The sequence below is a fragment of the Monodon monoceros genome, unplaced genomic scaffold (assembly GCF_005190385.1).
Source record: "Monodon monoceros isolate NGI ecotype Baffin Bay Population unplaced genomic scaffold, NGI_Narwhal_1 Super_Scaffold_19, whole genome shotgun sequence".
In the NCBI taxonomy this organism is placed as follows: Eukaryota; Metazoa; Chordata; class Mammalia; order Artiodactyla; family Monodontidae; genus Monodon; species Monodon monoceros.
This window is the reverse complement of record NW_021703775.1, coordinates 40,357,071-40,379,595: the sequence shown is the minus strand read 5'-3', so window position 1 is coordinate 40,379,595 and position 22,525 is coordinate 40,357,071. Positions and strand designations below refer to the sequence as shown.

Below are 22,525 nucleotides of genomic sequence, written 5' to 3'. Positions count from 1 at the left end.
ATGACTGTTCCATAAGAATGATGAGAAATAGCCCTATCTTACTGCTGAATAGTACATATTTGTTTATAAAAGGTTCATTTTTTTTATGCTGTATGGGAAAGAAGCTCTAGTATAAAAACAAAATTCTCAAGAATTAGCATCACAAATAGTAGAACACTTCTCAATATAAAATAAATTCAAGACTGGGGTGGTGTTATACACTCACAGTTCAAAACATAGCTGAATCACTCTATCTTCACAATTAATGAATATCTGAGGATAGAAGAGCCTTTGCAGGGATTTGCAGATAACCGCATTCAAATATGAAAATAATTTCTGCATCTTATTCAAAACAACCATTCCCATCAAACTTAAAGTGTATTTCCAAATGTGTATTATCTGATAGGCTGGCGATGTCTTCTCTTACGTATTGCTGCAGTAAGAATATTGGCAGGGGAAAACTATTTTGGAGGTTGTAACAGTCCTACAGGGGAAACTATCAAATCCTATTTCCACACTCTCCTATTATTTTTTGTAATGAATTCAGCCCCTTATTTTACCTATTAGTTCTTCATTCCTCATCTTTCATGCTCTACTAATAAGAAGGCTGATACACATTAACCATTTGAAGAACTGTTTTTAACCTATTCTTTGCTCTCTATACTCAATACCTGGATATTCTGAATTAAAGTACGAAAGAAAACCAATCGGTAAATACTTACACTATTGTCTCAATGACCTCAGAAACCAAATAAAACACCAACTCTACACTTTAGCACTCATGGTTTATGCATTTGTGCCATGCAAAATAAATTTAACAGAGAATTTTATGGTAAACCAAAGGAGCTGCAAATAGAGATAGGGAAGGCGGTCAAGGATAGAAACATGAAAAGGAAACCTATGACTCAGACCTTAGAAACACATAAAAACTAAGCTAGGCAGCCACAGGACGGTTTTGTGTGGGATTTTTACAACAGTGATGAATTAGTATACCAAATATTCAAGTATGTCTCTACATCTTCAATTAAAGTAAACTTCATTTTGGAGCCCATTCTCCTATTTCTGAAAGTAATTTTTTGATATTTACAGTGCTTAATATTTACTTGGGTTAAAAATACTTATCCCAAGTTAAATTATTTTCTATAATTATATTTTAATACATGATAACTAATTCTTATATTACTTATTATAAAGTATTTTTAGATTTTGAATAATCAAAAATAAAAGTAAATGTTGGCTGACATAAATTTAGGAGTCACAGTTCTGTGACTATTATAAATCCATTCATCATTAGTATGGAAACTGTTTACTTACTAGAGTGTTCAATTACCTCAAACAAGGGTCAGGAAACTATGGCTCACAGGCCAAATGCAGCCTGTGGCATGTTTCTGTATGGCCTGTGAACTAAGAATGATTTTTACATTCTTAAAGAGGAAGGAGGAAAAGTAGAGGAGTAGAAAGATGAGCAGGATGAGGACGAGGAAAAAAAAGGAGGGAGATATTGTATGTGGCCCATAAAACCTAAAATATTAACAGAATAATGTCCTTTACAGAAAATGTAAATGTACCAAAAAATGTACCAAACCTAGATTATCACCTTCACGCAATAATCCAGAAGAAAAACAAGCCTCTGTGCTAATAACTATGCACATAACATATCCCTTTAATGTTATGTTTATGTAATACATATGTAATCTATGTTCTCAAGGCTTTCCCATACTATTATCTCCACTCTTGCCTCTCTCATGTAAATTTGTCAAACTGAATTTGTGAATGATCAGTTCTCAAGCTCCTTACTAAGTCTCCACCATTCACCCAGTTGGGTCAAAGCGGTGCTGGAGGGCTTCCCTGGTGGCGCAGTGGTTGAGAGTCCGCCTGCCGATGCAGGGGACGCGGGTTCGTGCCCCGGTCCGGGAGGATCCCACGTGCCGCAGAGCAGCTGGGCCCATGAGCCATGGCCGCTGAGCCTGCGCGTCCGGAGCCTGTGCTCCGCAACGGGAGAGGCCACAGCGGTGAGAGGCCTGCGTACCGCAAAGAAAAAAAAAAACGGTCCTGGAGAATGCGGCAACTGTAAGTCATGCTTGGACTCAGTCACTCTCTGCCTCTCTGCTCCAGTGCCCTCTATTGGAACATCTGGTTTCAATGACTTAAGCATAAGGCTTAAAGCCTCCTGCTACCAAGAGCATCTGCAATCAACCCTAGCTTTTCCCAACCCTTTGTTTAGTGGTATGTTAAACCACTGAACCTGTCATTAGAGAACTTCCATTCTTTGTAACCCTATTTAAAACCAGATAAATTCACTTTCAGATGCAAGTTGGTGAGATAGCAGTGTCATCCAATAGCTTGCCAGGTTACTCCCACAGATCTCATCTCTACAGATTGGTGAGCCAAGTGTCCCAATGTTTAGTTCTTTTACTGAAAGGCCATGTGAATTCAAGGGAACCTAAGTTATTACTTATACTTCTTAAATTGTCAGCATACTGTCCCTTTTCTTTTGCTAAAGCATATCTTAAAGTAACTTATCTTTCACTCTGGGGCCCAAGATTCAAATCTAATTCAAGTCACCATATGTATTACCCCTGACAGTCAGTTAACAGTCCAGATTCAAAACATCACAGAGATGTCTGGGACTCAAAGTCCACCCACATTATCAATTTTGATTTGCCTGTAAGCTTGTTGGAGAGGCATGAAACCAAAGTTATCCTAAAGCCTAGGATAATGGGAAAATAGCCACCAAGTAAAAGTTTAAATATACCAATACGGACAAGTCTGTAGATGTGTAGGTGCTGTTGATTATTGGGACTTGAGGATCTGCCAGTAATCCACTTGGGGCATCAAAAATACCATGTTTAAAGATATTTAGATAACCATCCCACCTGGCATAACAAAGATGTCTTCTCTAAAACTTTTTTAATTGATCTTTATTCAACCAAGAACTGGGCATAATGTAAAGAGTCATAAGTATGGTTGGTTGGAAAAATATCTTTAAACCTTTTAAACATATTTTATGCATATACTATTTTATCAAATTTTCTCACACTGAATTTCTGACAAGTGACATATTCAGTAAGTTGTTATGTATCTTCTATATGCAAGTCACTCTTGTAGATATACAGAAATTCCAAATATGAGTAAGACATTACACTGTTATTAACAGATTTAAAATGTGGGCCAAATTATATATGAGCACAACTATATACAATAGAAACAATAAAACTAGTAGCTTAAAGATGATGCAAAGTTCTATAACAGTTCTGAAAATAAATCAGATTTGGAACAGGAAAAGAATAGGAAATCCCTCACAGAAATGTGAAATCTGTGTTTAATGCCTGATAGACCTGTAATATTCAATAATAAAATAGATCAGAAAGAATCCTTAGACCAAGAGAATAGCAAAGATAAAAGGAAGAAAGTTGAATAAGCAAAGAGCATATCTGGGAAAGTATACTTGACTACAACACAGGAAATGTTAGATAAGGAAAAGAGGGATCAAATCTAATACGGAAGCTTGAATGACTCACTAAGCAGCTTAGAAATTACTCAGTGGCCAATATGAGATCACTAAAGTTTTCTCATAATGCAAAGATATTATTTCTTCAAAACATTTGTTGGGTTCTTCCTCTACATCAGGGCAGACATAGCCCATGAATTTAAGGATCTTGTGGTCTAATGGAAAGACAGAAAAAACAAATACAATGTAAGGTGATATAATTTATTACACACCCATTTATGATAAAATCTCTCCAGAAAGTGGGCACAGAGGGAACCTACCTCAACATCATAGAGGCCATATATGAGAAGCCCACAGCAAACATCATTCTCAATGGTAAAAAACTGAAAGCATTTCCTCTAAGATAAGGAACAAGACAAGGATGCCCACTCTTGCCACTATTATTCAACATAGATTTTGGAATTCCTAGCATGCAATAGGAGAAGAAAAAGAAATAAAAGGAATACAAATTGGAAAAGAAAAAGCTGTCACTGTTTGCAGATAACATGATACTATACATAGAAAATCCTAAAGATTCCACCAGAAAACTACTAGAGCTAGTCAATGAATTTGGTAAAGTTGAAGGACACAAAATTAATGCACAGAAATCTCTTGCATTCCTATACACTAACAATGAAAGTTCAGAAAGAAAATTAAGGAAACATTCCCATTCGCCACGGCAACAAAAAGAATAAAATACCTAGGAAGAAACCTACCTAAGGAGACAAAAGACCTGCATGCAGAAAACTATAAGACACTGATGAAAGAAATTAAAAGTGATACAAACAGATGGAGAGATATACCATGTTCTTGTATTGGAAGAATCAACATTGTGAAAATGACTGTACTACCCAAAGCAATCTACAGATTCAATGCAATCCATATCAAACTACCAATGGCATTTTTCACAGAACTAGAACAAAAAATTTCACAATTAGTATGGAAACACAAAAGACCCCAAACAGCCAAAGCAATCAAGAAACAAAAAACTGGAGCTGGAGGAATCAGACTCACTGACTTCAGACTATACTACAAAGCTACAATAATCAAGACATGGTACTGGAAGAAAAACAGAAATATAGGCCAAAGGAACAGGATAGAAAACCCATAAACCCGTGCACCTACAGTCAACTAATCTATGACAAAGGAGGCAAGGATATACAATGGAGAAAAGATAGTCTCTTCAATAAGTGGTGCTGAGAAAACTGGACAGCTACATGTAAAAGAATAAAATTAGAACACTCCCTAACACCATCCATACACAAAAATAAACTCCAGATGGATTAAAGACAAAAATCTAAGACCAGAGACTATAAAACTCTTAGAGGAAAACATAGGAATCTTTTTTGACCCACCTCCTAGAGTAATGAAAATAAAAACAAAAACACATGGGACCTAATGAAACTTAAAAGCTTTTGCACAGCAAAGGAAACCATAAACAAGATGAAAAGACAACCCTCAGGATGGGAGAAAATATTTGCAGACGAATCAACGGACAAAGGATTCATTTCCAAAATATACAAACAGCTCATGGAGCTCAATATCAAAAAAACAAACAACCCAATCCAAAAATGGGCAGAAGACCTAGATAGACATTTCTCCAAAAAAGACATACAGATGGCCAAGAGGCACTTGAAAAGAGGCTCAACATCACTAATTATTAGAGAAATGCAAATCAAAACTACAATGAGGTATCACCTCATAACAGTCAGAATGGTCATCATCAAAAATTCTACAGACAATAAATGCTAGAGAGGGTGTGGAGAAAAGGGAACCCTCTTGCACTGTTGGTGGGACTGTAAACTGATAGAGCCACTGCGGAGAACAGTATGGAGGTTCCTTAAAAAACTAAAAATAAAATTACCACATGACCCAGAAATCCCACTACTGAGCATATACCCAGAGGAAACCATAATTCAAAAAGACACATGCATCAGAATGTTCACTGCAGCACTATTTACAATAGCCAGGACATGGAATCAAACTAAATGCCCATCAACAGATGAATGGACAAAGAAGATGTGGTACATATATACAATGGAATATTACTCTGCCATAAAAAGAAATGAAATTGGGTCATCTGTAGAGACATGGATGGACCTAGAGACTGTCATACAGAGTGAACTAAGTCAGAAAAATAAAAACAAATATCGTATATTAATACATATATGTAGAATCTAGAAAAATGGTACATATGAACCAGTTTGCAAGGCAGAAATAGAGACACAGACATAGAGAACAAACGTATGGACCCCAGGAGGGGAAAGGATGGGGTGGGATGAATTGGGAGATTGGGATTGACATATATATACACTAATATGTATAAAATAGGTAACTAATGAGAACCTGCTGCATAGCACAGGGAACTCCACTTCACTTCGCTGTACAGTAGAAACTAACACAACATTGTAAAACAACTACACCCCAAGTAAAAAAAAATTTATTATTCAAGTTGGCAGAAATTGTCTTCAGTAAAATAAATCTGAAAACAACTAATTAATTATGCAGAGACAGATAAAAGGGAGAGAAGCTACAGCAATGAGAGGCAGTGGGGTGCCCCGGAGAAGCATCCAAAGTTTGGAACTCAATAACTCTAGATCTGAATTGCAGCACAACCACTTACTAGCTGTGTAGCTTTGAACAACTTGCTTAATCTTTCTTAGGTTGATTTTCCACAACGATAGGATGAGTTAATAGTGCCTACCTCCTAGGGACTTGTGACCATTAAATGAGATAATGCATGAAAAGCACTTGGCATTAAGTAGGCAGTCAGTAGTGGCAGTAATTATTACAACATCCCAGGTGAAAGGTAATGAAAGTGGCAGTGGGGTGCTGTCAATGAGAACACAAACGAAAGAGTGGAAGGAAAGTGCGCTAGAAAAGCACACTCCGTAGCAGTGGATCTCAGACTAGGTTGTGCCTATTTTAAACAGCACATGTTTCCTTGTCTCATGCAAACAGATTCTGATTCAAGGAGGGAAGGGTGAGAAAAAGCAAGTGATTCTTGGTTTACAGTCCAGCTTTTGAGAAACACTACGCTACAGGACTTGGTCGCTGGCTGGCTGAAGGAGAAAAATAAAAGGATTCAAAGATGCTCAGAGCAGGTGTTATTAATCCAAAGATAGTGATTCCTCAAAATGCTAAGGGATAGAATTCAAAGAGTTTAGGAACCACCCTTGTATATATGTTTGTATAAATGTTTGCTGAGAAGAAAATCCACAGCCTTTATCAGATACTCAAAGGGATTTCTATTCCAAAAAGTTCTGTTTCATGATTTAGAGATTGTGGTTTATCCGGGATAATGTTTAGCAATAGAAATGGAAGAGTCAGAACAACTTGGTCAGTCTGGGATGCATCTTGCTGTCCACTGATTATGTGACCAGGTATTAGGTATAGACTCTGTTCTGGAAGGTAAATTAGGAAGCATCTGTGGAAGAAGGAGGAGGAGGAACACCATAGGAATGGGGGGAAATCTTCAGGAGGAAAAATGAGGGGAGAAAATAGAAGGTGTCCAGACCTAAGAATGTGGATAACGGCTACACAGAGTAGATAAAGAATGAGTCGCCAGTGGAGGAGACCAAGAAATAGAGATCTGAGTTCAATCCGGAAAGCCAAGGGAAGTGAAAGTTTCAAAAATGAGAGAAAGGTCAACAGTGTTAAACTGCACAGAAAGCAGATACTGAGAGCCAAGAGAAGGGTATTAGAGTTGCTTATTCAGTCATTAGCAACGTCAGGAGCACAATTTCCCAAGAGGAGATTGGGGTTGGGTTGCAAAGGGTTAATGAAGGAACGAGCGAGTATTAATTAAAATACTTGTTCTAAGTTCATAAAGTACAACATTTTCTCTGAATAAGACAGGACGTAAAAGCCTCTTTGAATTCTCATCCCACTGAAATTCTGTTTAAATAGCTTACTCTAGCAGCTAAAGAACCACAACCCGGGGGGTGGGGGAGGGGGAAGAAAGACCACTCGGGCTGCAGCCTTAGGCTTAACAACTTGAGTTTTCCATTTCCAAATGACGACTATCCCCAGTAGCCACAGAGAGTGATTCAAAAGCCAATTACTTCTGTGTGCCTCTATCCCCTTCCTGGTCTGATTTGTGGTGAAGGCTAAGCACAGAGGGAAAACGTCAAATAAAACATTTGCCGTCTCCATAAAATACCCTCACATTACAGGAGGATCATCCTGCTTCTTTTAACTAGTTAAAAACTGACCTTCCCTAGCTCAGAACTGCCTGTAAGAGTCCCAGGACAGGTTGTTCTGACATTCTTTTAACATCATCTCATCATCACAGCCAAAACCAATCACAAGAATATTACCCGTTGACAGGTGCATTTATTCTGTCAATTAAATCAGATGGTTAAATCAAAATGTGCCCCAAATCTCTCTTGTTTGCATTATCCATATTGGCGTTTCTTGGCCATGGTTCATTGCTGGCTGGAAGTCATCCAGCCCCCACAGAGTCACTTTGCAATATTGTGCCAGCAAGTTTCCATGCTCTGCAGCAGCAACTCCGGTGAGGCCAGAACAGCTCTACAGGACTGACCTGGAATGTTACATTGCTTCACTAAGATTTATTAAAAAATGGAAGGAGGAAGACTTAGATCAATGTTTTTGGAATGGAAGAGGATATATCACCTCATGGCTAAGCGCAGGCGACACGTGGGCAATGAAGTGAAGATGCTAAAGACAGGCAGTGAAAAAGCCTCAAGGAAGCACAAAACCAGCTGCATGCCTCCAGCTTTCAGCCGCTTTTCTAAAACTCCCCTCCACCAAAGTGACCAAAGAAAAGCCTGAGGACTGACTCTTTCTGTTTTCAAGACCATTTCCCCAAGAAGACATGCAAATATACCCATGACGAGCAATGGAGCCTAAATTCCGAAACATGTTCCCATATTCCTAGAACAGGGAGTGAGTTTATACAACATTTTGGCCACAGTCACCAATCACAATGTGGCACATGAAGGACAGGTCTAGGATTTTAGTCCCTGGTGTACAGTTGAAGTGCCAGGATATTTTGGCTCCCATTTCAAAATCCCTTGCTTTCTTCAGCCGGTGTCACCACTGAAGCATAGCTATAAAGATGCTTGATTTTTTTGTAGGATGCATTTGAAAAGCAAATAGTTCTGCTTTGGAGAATATGAAAAGAAAACACAAAACTGATATGGAGAGGTAACGAGTGAAAACAATCTAGGATGTGAATAAGAGGTGACCTGTCAGACTATAACAGTAGAGTCACTGGAGAATGTCATGTCTTCTAAAGGCATGTTTGGGCAAAACTGCAAATTTCGTTCTGTGCATTATCTACCTGAAAGGCCCTAATGGCCTCTTGGAAACATTTCAGATTGTCAAACAAACATACATGTAGACTACCGTTTTAAAGCTCACAATTGCATTATCTCGCTCAAATGTCAGAAAGTTCTCAAGTTCTGTGAACTGTACTTAGCTTTTATGTCAATGCATATTATCTACCAAAGGAGCTGAGATGATTTTCCACAATGTTTGGGCTAAATACAGTCAGTGGCTTTGGGAGGTTTGGGGGGTTTTTTGGACAAGCTTTTTAGCTTTAAAGCACGGCATGAGATTTTAGTTACTCAACTCTCATTGATCTAACGGTTCAGTTCCTATATACCACTTAAAGAGTTTAGATGTATGAGTTATTTTTGAGGACAGTTACAGTTAATCAGATAAATATCTATTCTGGCCAATCTGTAAGGCAGATATTTCTACCCACTTGAGAGAAGCTGTCTTGTAGATCTTTATTTCAGCACTTCTTAAAGAAAAATGTATGTTCTACACCCAAGAAAATTATTCGATCTCCAACTTTGCTAATCAGCATTTAGGGCATGGATTGCATATATTAAAAACAGATATTAAGATTGTCAGGAAAAAAAAAGCCACCAAATATGCACACTAACCAATTTGAAGGATTTATCCTCCAGGAGTTCTGTAACATCACTACAAATTCAGCAATACTAAGTTGCTCCCTGCTGAAGAGGAGGAATGGGAGAAGGATTCTAAAGGACCAGGTGCAGAACAAGGCTGAGTCTACATTTTACACAATTATTTCTCAAGGATGTAGTCAATAATCAAATAGGGTCTATTTCCTAAAGTCTAGTATACAATTTTTTAATGTGGAAGTGATGGTAAAATGTCTCTCAGATGTTCCACTGGCCAGGATAATATAATAGCCACAACTGAAGAGCCAAGTCTAAAGTCAGGTGTGAGTGCTGTATCAAAAGGTACAATTTACTGTAGGCTTTTTGTGTTCCAGGCATTGTATGAAGTGCTCTGCGTATGTTATCTTATTTAATATTTGCAACACATCTGTGAAGTATGATAACACCCACTTAACAGATGAGGAAACTGGGACTCCAAGAGTTTCAGTAATCTGACCATAACATGTAAGTGAAGAAGCCAGGATTCAAGTTCAAGTTCTTCTGACTCCAAAGCCTAAACACTGAACCTCTATATTCTACTGTTATCCTTGACCATGCTTGGTATATCCAGATAGGATGGAGATCAATGATTTTATGATAAATTGCCTAAAATTTTACATCCTACTAAAATGCAGAAACGTATAGTCCCCTTGCATGAGGAAACTATTCCTGATAATTCAAGAATTCAAATTCTAACTCAGAAAGAATCAGAAGAGGAGGGAGTAGGGGAAAGGGAGAGGGAAGGGGAAAGAAAAAGGAAAGAAATTAATGTTACAGTAAACTGAGACTCTTAAACTTAGCCACAGTTCTGATTCTGATCATTTTGTAGAAGACTGAGATCTACATAATTCCTTTCTTTTTGCCATTAAAACCTTGATAATTTTCAAGATGTGTCACACATTCAAGTGGGAAAAAATGGTTGGACATGATTTCAAATCAATTAAAAATTCAGACTCTAATAAATAGTTTAATCTTTCACAAGGTTCTTGGTTACTAGTTTTGGGGTATTCTGCTAGCATATATGTTCTACTTTATCCTACCATACTTTAATCTTTCTATATATACATTGTAATATGTCTAATTAACAGTATATAAATAATGTATCTGTTAGTTGAGATGAAAATAAGAAATCCCAGGGTTGTCTCAATCTTTTAAAAGTCAACCAAAGCTACTCATTGAGAGAATATTCTTGTTCTGGGTTCCCAATCCTGGGTACCCCTTCATGAATATGTTCTGCTTAAGTGGATTCTAGCACTGAAGTGGATCTATCTCTAATACAACTCTTAAGAGCATTTGACTTCTGCCCTTTCCAGTTCTCACTCTTGGTGGAAACATTTTCAGTTCCTCAAGGTTGACTGCATTACTTTGTAGCACACCCTTAGTTTTTTTTTGTTGTTTTTTTTTTTGTTTTTTGCAGTACGCGGGCCTCTCACTCTTGTGGCCTCTCCCGTTGCAGAGCACAGGCTCCGGACGCACAGGCTCAGCGGCCATGGCTCACGGGCCCAGCCGCTCCGTGGCACGTGGGATCTTCCCGGACCGGGGCACAAAGCCGTGTCCCCTGCATCGGCAGGCGGACTCTCAACCACCGCACCACCGCACCACCAGGGAAGCCCCACACCCTTAGTTTTTAAAGAAAAAAGTTCAATTCCTTTCTTCTGCTTTTTTTTTTTTTTTTTTGGTCCATCTCCAGTGTGGAAGCCACTAACCTATTTTTTTATAGGACTCACAAATAAAACTCGCCTTATATCCACTCTAATGGTGACGGTATGATCTCATTACCAGCCAACACCATTAAGTGCTCTCCCAATTCTACATATCTAAATCTTCTCTACAGTTTAGAACTTATTTCAATTCCTACCTCTTCCAACAATATCCTTTATAGAGACTTTCCATAATGACCTCTTTAGGTAAATGATCTTCCATAACCTCTCCTTTTTCTAACCAGTTACGGCCATCTCTGTCTATATCAAATATTCTATTAGGACATTCAACTGGGTACAATTCAAGGTCTGGAACTGCTCTTTGTTTGCACGGCTCCCCAAAATACTAATCTCTCCATGACAATCATAAACTGAGAACAGACTTTGTTTTGTATTTCTTTCTTATGCTGAATTCAATATCCTAAGAAAAAAAACATGTAAGTCCTTAAAAATTTACCAAATATGTTTCTGGCATGTTGTGAATACAGTAGTGACACAAAAATAGTCGTTGAATTCAAATACAATCCTATCACTTTGGGTGACTTCAATTTTCAAGATTCAGCTTCTTGAAGAAATCTCTTCCATCTTCAGATTATTGGCCAACAGGGAAGAAAAATCTGTTGAAAGCAACACCTTCACATTCGAATGACCACTTTACGTAGGTATTCACACTACCAAAACCCTCTAAGAACACTGCATTCCTAGAGGTTAAGCTGTCACTAAACAAGGTGCAGAAATGTGAGACTGGACCACTTGAAATGGGCTTCTATGTTCTGGGTCTGGTTTATCCAGTATTAGTTTTGAATGTGGTTGACAACAGACGTTGGAAGCTGACTTAACTGAGTATTTATAAAACCCTCACCAGTGGTTCTTATGCTTTTGTGAGGGTTATCAGTCCCATTAAGAATCTGATGAAAGCTCACACTGACTGAAGTAAGTCAGACAGAGAAAGACAAATATCATATATCACTTATATGTGGAATTTAAAAAAAGGTTACAAATGAACTTATCTACCAAACAGAAATAGAGTTACAGATATAGAAAATAAACTTATGGTTATCAGGGGGTAAGGGAGCAGGGGTGGGGGGATAAGTTGGGAGATTGGGATTGATATATACACAACTACTATACATAAAATAGATAACTAATAAGGACCTACTGTAAAGCACAGAGAAATCTACTCAATACTCTGTAATGGCCTATATGGGAAAAGAATCTAAGAAAGAGTGGACATACCTATAACAGATTCACTTTGCTGTACACCTGAAACTAACACAACATTGTAAATCAACTATACCACAATAAAAATTTTTAAAAAAAATGCAGCAGCAAACCCTAAAATTCCTAAAACATGGCCCATGCTTTAATCAGTTTACATAAACCTACTCAACTCAGACTTGACTTTTATTCCTAAGGTCAACTAGGCATCACATCAATGTCAACGAACATGAAAAGAGAGAAGAGGCCCCTGGAATACAGCCAGATATTTCAGATTCCATCCCATTTGAGTCTTTTTCTTTGGGTTGAGCCTCGTTACCATTAATTGGTGACTTCACTTGGGAGTAAATGGGTATCAACCATCTGACTTCCATTTGTCAGAAAATTCCTGATAAGAGCAAAAAAATGAATGCATGGTAAATTCTGGACTACCTGCACTCCCCCAAGGGCTTGGCATATGACTAAGCAAATATACTAGCCCAATGAATCCACCTTTCCAAACGAATGGGCCTGGGTCCAGAAAACACAAATCTTATAAGGTTGCCTGGACTGCCAGCTGCCTCAATTTTAGCACAACGATTTAATGTATTTTAAATAAATGTAACATAAGGAAAAAATGCTTTGTACAAATTGGTCATCTGTTGTTTTTCTGGCTGGCACCATGATTTATGTAATATATCAGTAGAATGACATCTCTCTATCTGTGTCTTGGATAACAAAGTACATATGCAAGTTTCTTTATAGTGCTTTAACCCCCTGATGACTAGGAAGGTCCTACTGACAATTTATTTCTTACATAGCATCTAAGTAAGTTAAAGATGCTGTCGAATATTTGAGTATTTTATTCTTTGCCCATTCTACTCTCCTTTTCCTGGATACCATCATGTGCCCCACACTCCAGGCTGCAGAATTATTTTTCTCCTTGTGTCCCGAAGTCAGCACTCAAGACTTGGGTGATATCCATCTCTACTCAAACTAGCATTAACTAAATTTTCATAATATCCCAAATTAGTCTTTATTGATTTAGTGCTAATTATAAGGGCCACATGTGTATATTTACTTTCTATTCCTTCTTTTCTCCTCAAGTAAAAAACAGAAATAATATATTCCTCCAGTTTAACAAAGCATAATGCAATTCTTGTGTGTTTGGTAGAGTACCAACACCAGGGATGACATCAGCACAAATCACTGTAGCATGAACAATTGTTTTTAACCTATTTTGGATCACACATACATATTGTGAAAATCTTACGGAAACTTGGAACCCTCTCCCAAGAGCAATGTATATTTGCTCTTACATAAAATTTTGCATAAAATTTCAAGAGGTTCACAAGCCAGAAGAACATAACAATATGATTTTGTATGTCTTTCAATGATAAAGCATTGTTTTAGCTCTCTAATTAATCCCACAGGAATAACATGGTGAATTTGTGTTGTAGCTTGCTTGTAACAATTGTTTCTGGGCTAGTTAGCTTTTTTGGAGCTAATGAGGAAGGGGGTCATAGGTTCAATTCATTTAAGGGTCAGTTGGTTGTCATACAAAGAAAACGTCTTTGCCATATTGGTGGCCCACCATCTTGCAAATTTATGCATTTTTCTCACCAATGAGAGAATGGATGGCTAAGAACAAATCATCATTTCTTCTGGAAGGAAAACTCACAAGTGTTCTTCCTTGCTTTGAGGATTTAAATAATTATATAATTACTGGAAGCAGTAACGTGTTATAGAAAGAAGATGAGGGCCAAGGGACCAGAACCAAAGTCTGCCATGAACTAGCTGACTGTGTGACTTTAAGCAAGTTCTTTGGCTTCCCTGGGTCCGTTTTCTCCTTAAATAAGAGGGCCAGACTAGGTAATTAGAAAGATTTTGACTCAAAAATTCTCATATTAAGGATCAACGTATAAGAAAAGGATTGAATATAGTAGCAAAAATGAAAGTACATACAACATGGGAAGCCCGTAACAGTATTCAAATGATTCACCAGTAAAACAAGGTTCCCAGAGTAAAGCACTCTTATCCCTGTCACTGATTATGGAGAAACTTAATTCACAACAATGCTACTTACTGATTTACTTTTATAGTTGACCTACATGAATTTACACTAATAGATACATATATTTCGTGTTGAAATCTATACTCCTTAGTGCCTAAGGAAAAAAAATACACATCACCAGGAAGTTAACAAAAGAGGAGAACATGATTTTTTATGTATTTAAAACCTTCTTAGTTCAGCAGAAAGGGACAGAAGGAGATCCTGAAAGGAACCAGTCTCTTCCATCAGTCAGAAAAATCAGATGGTGTCTCTGTAGAGGCTGATTAAGCGAAGTACAGATTAAAGCATATATCATTTTTTATATGCAACATACTACACACACACACACACACACACACACACACACACACACACACACCTGATAGACACTGTTAAGTCATATTTCATGGTTTTGGAGGGGGGAGCTTTGTAATACCAAAAAATGCCTCTATTTTCATTTGTTTTATAGTCTGCTAATTTGGCTACAGAGTTAATGCCCATTTAAGGGAATATGGTGTGGAACAACTGTGCAGCAATATTAAGTGAGGAAGCCATATGTTTCTTAGCCCCACCATACTGTCTGTGACTGCCCCTCACCCCTTGTGGATTAGCTTTTTCATCAGACAGGCCTGCAGTGGGTGGAATGCCTTTTTTACAGGTGTTTGGTGGAGATCACATGCAAAATAAAGATTTCTAAGGGGAGTAGGGCTGTGTAAAAACATCCAGAAATAGCAACTTGCTTTCACTTAAGATGCAGTTCACAAAGGTCTGCTTCAGACTCTTAATTTATAGTATTATCTTTATATATCATAAGTGACTGTCTGCCCCTGGATAGCTGACACAGTGCCCAGAATACTCAGAGCTGTCTGGTTTTGATCATGCTATAGTTTGTCTAGAAAAGTATTAGAAGGAAACTTATTACACCACTAGATTGTAACCAAAACTGAAAGTGTATTCCATCAGAGAGACTACTTCACGTTAAATGCCAAGAAAGGGTACACTTTCTGGTGAAAAGATTAAAACATAATGAATTGTTAAATACACCCACAATACAAAACCACTTTTTGCAAGTTGTCACTGTAGTCTCCTGTAATCTGCTATGTTTTGGTACCATCTGAAATACTGCAGCAATAGGCAGAAACATACAATAAAGTCAAGAGGGTCCTCAACTAAGCAGAAGGTTAAACATGGACACGGACAACTCCCGTCATCTGAGATTACATTATCGTGCTTTCCTTGAGCTTGAGAGAATTCTCCTCCACTGACTCATTTGCTTCCCAAATTAAAGTGTAGGTGTGCACAGCCTCAAAGAGAAAATCAAACAAGAGAGAGGGTATAAAAACAATACAAGTGGAGAAGCATGAGGTTTACATTTTTATGCTAACATGCTGATAAGAAAAGGGCTCCATTTAAGGAGCAATAAAGAAGGGGGTGCGGGGGGGAGGCTGTGAGCAGATCTCAGTGAAAAACACAGAGGCTTTCTATGCAGATGGGGGATTTAAAAGAAGTAAAATGATAACCACATAGTCAAGAGACTAGAAAAGAGACCTTGATGTTTGATAGTTGTAATAACCTGCAGAGTGCTCTAATGGCTCGGGGATCAGGTGCAGAGCTACAGCAATAACGAGAACTGAATAATTATCTCGGCCGTATCTGTATCACCAAAGTCCCAGCGTATGAGCTATATAAGGAGGCTTCTGCTGCCTCTCCAAGATTTCCTGAAATGTTAAATCACTGATTTGGGAGCACTTCCAGCATTAGTACTGCCCAGTTAGAAAGAAATAAAGCCCAGAATTCTCCTGTGGCAGTTCTAATGTCTTTGTTAATTATGAATTATGGGTAAACATGCAGACTCACAGAGGTCACGGCTGTCAGCAACAATAGTTTTCAAGAAGGATTTTTATGAGGGTCTTTTTCACTCCACCATAATGTCCATTTTATACACATAAACAGAGCCAGGCATACAAAAAATGGTGTTTGCTTTTTAGGGGAGTTGTATTTTTTTTTCTCTTTTTCTCCCTCCCCTCCCCTTGTGTAGAGGCATGTAAACACAGCCAAAGCAAAGCAGTGCCTAACTAGAGTTCTCCTCTGTGACTGACAACAGCTGTACCATTCCAAGGACTAGGCAGCAAGAGTCGCTGGGGCTGAGGCTGGGTTAATGATCAGACACTGAAAACCACCTCTTCTTGTTAAGAGAGTAAGCGGCCAGTTGGGTAACCCATCTGCAGTGGTCACCTTTCACATACAATGGAAAAACAAAAGCTGAATACAGTATGCTTGATTAACTCACTTAAATGGCAATGCTAATCTCAAATCTATCCCAAGAGCGTATATAAACAGGATTAAAATTATATTGTGTGTGGATCCTGCCCAACAAAAGCAAATGGCACAAAATCATTTTAATTAGGTGGCAATGGCTGTAACTCATTCAACTTTGGCATTAATCCTTTTTGTCCCAAAGAACTTCTGGGACTTTCTATATGACAGTGTCAGTGTGGAATAAAGGAGATGATCAGTGGATAGCAAATCACTCTTGCACCTCAGCTTCACACAGTGTGTGTCGGCATGTTGACAGTGGGTTTAAACAGTACAACCAGATCAAAATTTGATTAGAATATTCAGAAAATCTATGACAATCTTTGTACTTGACTTTTTCCAGGTAGACAATATATCTAGAAAAATGGCTTGGCAAATTTTACCATGCTGACCTTCAAACCATCAAATAATGTCAGCATTAGTACTCACTTAGGAGGCGATTTTCTTTGCACGTGGCAAACTTAGGAAATACATTAACCTCTGGATATAGGAAAACTAGATTTCAGTGCCAGACTCACTTCATTTCTTTCTGCCCTTTCTTCTCCTGGTCCATTTAAATGACATTTTCTCATCATGGGGCCTATGAGTCCTTTCCAGGTTCTAGCTCAGAACAGATGTCACAGTGCAACCCCCCACTGACCTTTCTTGGTAAAGGTCCTTTGTTACTTGAACCGACTTTTAAGATGAAGGCCAACGCAAGGTTAATCACACCTCAGATCACATAGAGAAGGCTCATTGTAAAAAAAAAAAAAAAAAAAAAACTTTTCCTCTTCAGTTTTACAGAGACCACAGGAATGAGATGAAATCAAAGGCTCAGAAAATACACTGGTAACTCCAATACCCAGAAGAGGGTTCCGCCCAGCCCAAGTGCTTACCAACAATGCAGTCTCACTGTATACACCTGAGTTACTTGTTAGCCCTTCCATTTTAAGGAACATCATCCTATTTTCAAATCTGTTTCCTAGTAGAAATAGCATCCAAGAGACCCTTCTCAGTCAATTCAGAAGGGTACGTAAAAAAGAGACCCACAGACATTGCTCACAGTCCGCAGCTCTCCCTCTAAGGCCTAGATGATCCCAACAGTTCTCTCTGCCCTGCTAAAGAGAAAGGGCAACTAGAGGCACGGCACTTTTTTTTTTTTTTTTTGCGGTACGCGGGCCTCTCACTGTCGTGGCCTCTCCCGTTGCGGAGCACAGGCTCCGGACGCGCAGGCTCAGCGGCCATGGCTCACGCGCCCAGCCGCTCCGCGGCATGTGGGATCTTCCCGGAACCGGGGCACAAACCCGTGTCCCCTGCATCGGCAGGCGGACTCGCAACCACTGCGCCACCAGGGAAGCCCTTTTTCTTTTTTTTTTTACGAGAACTCATAAGAAATTTATGAAACCAATGCATATTGAATATCTACCATGGAATAAGCAGTGCCTTCCCAATCACCCCATGAACCTACTACACCACAGGGTTCCTCAACCCTGGGGAGCTTTGAGATAGTACCTCTACCTGGGCCTCACCCCCAAGGATATTGATACAACTGGATATGCAGTCAATACATATCTGTCATTATTATTATTAACATCACTATGTAGATAACAAAGTGATTAACCAATCAGTAAAAAAAAAGGGAATCTGTTCCTGGCTTTAACTGGAAATTCCTAAAATATATAGAGAGATAAATAGGTAGTTCTATTTTACTTAGAGGATAATGACCTATAGAAAATCTGACCATAAATATCTTCAAGTTCTGGGGAAGCTTAGTGAATAAAAACCAGATTATTATAAATAATAGGCAAAAATGCAGAAGTGGGAACACAGAAAATCAAATTCAATGTGGAGGCCAGGGGAAAGTTAAGGCAAAGTCTCTTTAAGTGACACAGGAGAAATGTGGCTTGGCTTTCTTGAAAAGCCACGTGGACAGTAACGAAGGTGGTAATGAGAGAAAAAAATCCAGTGTACTAGATAAAATGAGCTACTTTGCTAGCTGATTTTGAATAGGGAAAAAGAAATTGTTTAATAGAGTCCATAAACCAATTCTCACTTAATAATTCTGTTTGGATTAAGAAACCAAACCATGTCTCCTAAGAGCAGAATAAATTTTGCAGTGTGCTAACAATAAATCTTTGCTGTATTTTTTTTTTTTAATTTTAACTTTAAAAAACAGCTTACGCACCAGATTACCAGGACTCAGAGAACCTCGGGAGTTAGGAGGAGAAAGGTGGGGTTGATATCGAGCTTGGCAATGGCTATTGTGCAGAAGGCGGTTTAATCCACTCAAATATCTCCTTGAATCAGCTTCTATTTTCTCTCAACTCTCATTTTCACTTTTGCCTTCTAATGTTGCCTGAATCTCTTCCAAGTGTCCTTTGCCATGGCAACACCTGCAGGTGAAGGCCCTGCTCCTTGCTGCCAGCCTCGCCAGTGATGAAGAGGCAACTAATCACTGCATGAGAGGCATGCAATCTCCAAGACACCCATGAACAATTTGCGTACGAGGGTGTCCCTGAAGCACCCTCCTCACAGGTGTTTAACCTGTTTAGCCACATACCAGGAAAAGGGAAAGTAAACAAAGACTCTTTCTCTCTCTGTGGTTTGCATTTCATCACTCACCTCCCCAAGACTGATGCACTACCTAAATTCGTATGAACAGCCCGAAGGTATCAAAGTTATTTCGGCAGCGTGTCATAGGGTCCCAACAGTGGAGAGGGAGCTCTCTGCTTGCTCTCCTCCTGACAGCTCCAAGCCTACAAGGATCTGAGGCCAGCTCCAGTGCTGTCCCTTAGATGCCAAGTGACCATGGCCAGGGCCAAGATGTTTGACATCCCTACCTTCTGGGCCTCTGCCAATCATCCCCCATTTCTGAAAAGACTCTTATTCAGAGATATTTTCAGTCACATCACCTCCGCTTCTTATTCATGCTGTCCATAAAAAAACAGAATCCCATGCACTTCTGTTTGACGTTAACAGCCTTTCAATTCAGACTCTTAAAACACTTCATGAACCCTGTCTGGGTGCCAAGTACTGCCTTTCTCCCCCTTCTCCCAATGGACAAACAGGCAGGCATACGGGAGTCAAGAATCTGACCCAATGTCTGCTTCAAATGAGTCAACACCAAGGCTAGAAAGAGCCCTGAAGAGCCCTGAAGAGCTGAAGTTCTAACCACCCACTCACCCAGCCTCTCTTTGCTGGTGATTATTTCTATAGATCTGTATATACCTTGGCAGGTCAAGGAGACTACGTGTGGCACAGCAGCACTGTTACCTGTTGAGACTTGTTGCAAAGTGTACAGTGTGATTTAAAGTCTTTGTAAACTTGCTATTTCTTCTCTTTTACAAAGTTGACATATTATTCTCTAAAGTTGGCAATAAATGGGCCTGACTCTTACTCTGATTGGGAAAGATGATCAAAGGACAATTTTCAGGCCTTATGTAAGGCCTGAAAATCTAAACTCACAGTATAAAACCTCTATGTCCAATTATTCTGCTTTCAGGAAGTCCCTTCCGTGAACATAGCTGTCAGTGACATTATATTAATTCCTCCACCAAATGGCAAATCAAAACTTTCAAGAGGAAGTTTTGCTTTGGAAACCTCTTGGGTTGAAGGTCAGGAGGAGTAGCAGGCAGTTGGCAATCGTCAGTCTCATGAACCATCCTGATGGCCCAGGAAGGTTTCCAATGGCCACCGACCCCTCCCCACTCCATTCCCTGTGCCCATGAAATCAGTTTAACTATGTTCCCTCAGCTTTCTTAAGCGGCCAACTCCCTTCTTAGTTGTTGGGATGATTTTCTGTTAATGCAGGATTGATGCTCCATGGGTTTTTCAGATCTTATTTTAAGAAGCCACGATTCAGTCCTAACCACTAGTCCTATCAGTTCTCCCTCCTAAATATCTCACAAACCCATCAAATCCTTCCTTGTAATTATACCTGAGCTACACTAGACTTTAACCTCCTCAAGGGCAAAGATTTTTGCCTGTTTTCTTCACTCATATCGTTCAAGCACTGAGAACAGTATCTGGTACATGGTGAGCACACAAAATATAGGTTAAACAGGTGAATGAAGAAACTAAGAGAATTTCATAAATGAACACGTGAACTAACAATTTCCATACTCTTAAAGCTGGACTCCCAGACCCCAGGTTCACAACCCTTCTCTCCAGTCTCCACACCAAAGCCAGAATACAACTTCTAAAGTACACATCTGACTCTATCATCCCATCCCTTAAAGTCTCTCAGTAGCTCATTATCCACTAGGAGCTAAAATCCAGCCCAAGAGGCTACTCAGGATGCTGACTCTGTTTCATTTCTTGCCTTCTATATTTCCCCAAACACAACGTGCTGAGACACTTTCAGTTTTTCAAATGCATTCTCTCTCTCTCGCACTTGTTCCCTGGCTAATGCTGTCCTCTCTGTTCTGATCCCTTCCTTTTGTTAACCTGTCAGTCTCTAACCCCTACTTTCGTATTCCCATTAATATCACTTTTTCAGACATTTCCTGGCCAGTCCATGCTTTCTCTTCTGAGTTCCAACAGTTGTAAGATTACATGGCTATCTTCCCAATAGACTCTGAACCTTCTTTCATTTTGATAAAATCTACAGCTAGCACAATGTCTGGCATACAGTAAGTGCTCAATAAATCATCAATGAATTATTAAATGAGCCCCTGGCACCACCATGGGAAATTCAATAAATTTATAATTAAAAATTATTTTAGAAGTTCTCTAACCCAAACTTCAGACTCCTGGCCTGCCAGTGCTTAGCTCTGCCATCTTGGGCAAGTTCCTTAATAACGTCTTTGCTTCGGCTTCCTCATTTGTAAAATGCGGATGACTACAGCACCTCCATCATAAGGTTGTTATAAGTATCTAATGGATTAATACATTGCTTAGAAAAGTTCTTGACACATAGTAATCTTACAATAAATGTTTATTATTTAGGAGAAGGAGAAATTAGGGAAGAAAAGACACAGAATCTCAGATAGTTTAAAGGAAAAATTATTTGCTTAAGGACATGCTAACTATTGGTATAACCAATACTATTTTAATTAAAGTTTCCAAACTTCTCATGCACAGTATGACCACTACCATATGTTAGTTCCCAAATGAATTATGTAAACATCTACATGTGAGATAAAGATATAAACAGATTCCATATTAAAGACAATTTAAATGTTGAATTTAAATTTTTTAGTTTCCCAATTTATGCATTTATGCCATGTATATTAAGAAGAGAAATTTAAAATAATGAGTCTAAAAAAATACATACACACAGAAGTTCCAGTATTTTCCCACAACCAATGGATTATCTTTACTCCCCACTTAGGAGATGCCAGGTATTTTTCACATAGAATTGTAGTTTTGTAGTAGAATTTGTAGAATTGTAGTAGAATTGTCTACTTTTTCTTCTACATTTGAGCTAGCTGAGGACACGAACAGAGACTTGAGTAAGACTTATAAATCTCTGGATTTCAGTGGAGTTGCCTGATGTCCTCTGAGTACTTAATAAGTATACAATGGGTATCCCTTGTATTCAGTAAGAATGTACCATTAGGGTGGAACGTAAGAAAGGGTAGTAGTGTCAGCTTTTATGGAAATTTGAGTTAATTCCAAAAGCCTCCAGTTGAAATATAAATTCATGCCTCCATATTTCCCAGAGTTCCAACTGTAGTACCTTATACATCAAAGATGTATATCTTAAGGGAATGTATTCATGGCAATTCTTTTTCTAGAAACTTGATTGATGGGATTTTAGATTAAAAGATGCAGATGACCAAAGTAGAGGTTTGAGAATTATTCAAATGTTGGTCTATACAAGCAGAGCCCACGGTCCAGAGCTATCAACACTTGCATTAAAAATCTTAAG

At 38.7% G+C, this 22,525-nt stretch overlaps 1 pseudogene; it reads left to right on the top strand.

Annotated features, from left to right (window-relative positions):
• The first annotated feature begins 7,025 nt into the window (after positions 1–7,025).
• LOC114900459 overlaps positions 7,026–22,525 on the top strand; it is a 35,028-nt pseudogene continuing 19,528 nt past the window's right edge.